Genomic DNA, 1,387 nt, shown 5'->3' with positions numbered 1-1,387 from the left:
AAGGGTGTGTGTGTGTAGGTGTGTGTGTGTGTAGGTGTGTGTGTGTAGGTAAGGGTGAGTGTGTGTAGGTGAGTGGGTGTTGGTGTGTGTGTGTAGGTGAGTGGGTGAAGGTAAGGGTGTGTGTGTTGTAGGTGAGTGGGTGTAGGTAAGTGTGTGTGTGTAGGTGAGTGGGTGTAGGTAAGGTTGTGTGTGTGTAGGTGAGTGGGTGTAGGTAAGGGTGTGTGTGTAGGTGAGTGGGTGAAGGTAAGGGTGTGTGTGTAGGTGAGTGGGTGTAGGTAAGGGTGTGTGTGTGTAGGTGAGTGGTGAAGGTAAGGGTGAGTGGGTGTGTGTGTAGGTGAGTGTGTTAGGTGAGTGTGTGTAGGTAAGGGTGTGTGTGTGTAGTGTGTGTGTGTGTAGGTGTGTGGTGTAGGTAAGGGTGAGTGTGTGTAGTGAGTGGGTGTTGGTGTTGTGTATGTGTAGGTGAGTGGGTGTAGGTAAGGGTGTGTGTGTAGGTGAGTGTGTTAGGTGAGTGAGTGTAGGTCAGGTGTGTGTGTGTAGGTGTGTGTGTGTAGATAAGTGTGTAGGTGAGTGTGTAGGTGAGTGTGTGTAGGTGAGTGGGTGTAGGTCAGGGTGTGTGTGTGTAGGTAAGTGTGTAGGTGAGTGTGTAGGTGAGTGTGTGTAGGTGAGTGAGTGTAGGTAAGGGTGTGGTGTAGGTGAGTGTGTGTAAGTCAGGGTGTGTGTGTGTAGGTGAGTGTGTGTAGGTGAGTGAGTGTAGGTCAGGTGGTGTGTGTAGGTGTGTGTGTGTAGGTAAGTGTGTAGGTGAGTGTGTAGGTGAGTGTGTGTAGGTGAGTGTGTGTAGGTGAGTGAGTGTAGTAAGTGTGTGTATAGGTGAGTGTGTGTAAGTCAGGGTGTGTGTGTGTAGGTGAGTGTGTGTAGGTGAGTGAGTGTAGGTCAGGGGGTGTGTGTGTAGGTGAGTGTGTGTAGGTGAGTGAGTGTAGGTAAGGGTGTGTGTATGTAGGTGAGTGTGTGTAAGTCAGGGTGTGTGTGTGTAGGTGAGTTGTGTAAGTCAGGGTGTGTGTGTGTAGGTGAGTGTGTGTAAGTCAGGGTGTGTGTGTAGGTGAACGATGGGGCGGTGTGCAGCGGTTAGCGCGCTGCGCTTCAAACCTGGCGACCCGAGTTCGATTCCCGCTCACGGCCAACATCAGACACGATTATCTGGGCCTCCCCTAGGTCGACTCAGCCTCAAATGAATATCTGGTGTGGTGCGTAAAAAACAGCACACTCGGGAGACAAAGGCGGTCGGGTGTGGTTGCTGGCCACCCACCCCTCGTGTGCCGTTCCGGCCTTCATAGGTGTTCGCTAACAGCACTTGCCCCTACAGTCTGTTAAGGCTACACGGGGGATCTTT

This window comes from Lethenteron reissneri, chromosome 54 (assembly GCF_015708825.2).
Source record: "Lethenteron reissneri isolate LAM-NWPU_2019-01 chromosome 54, ASM1570882v1, whole genome shotgun sequence".
Lineage (NCBI taxonomy): Eukaryota > Metazoa > Chordata > Hyperoartia > Petromyzontiformes > Petromyzontidae > Lethenteron > Lethenteron reissneri.
Note: the sequence above shows the minus strand (reverse complement) of the source record.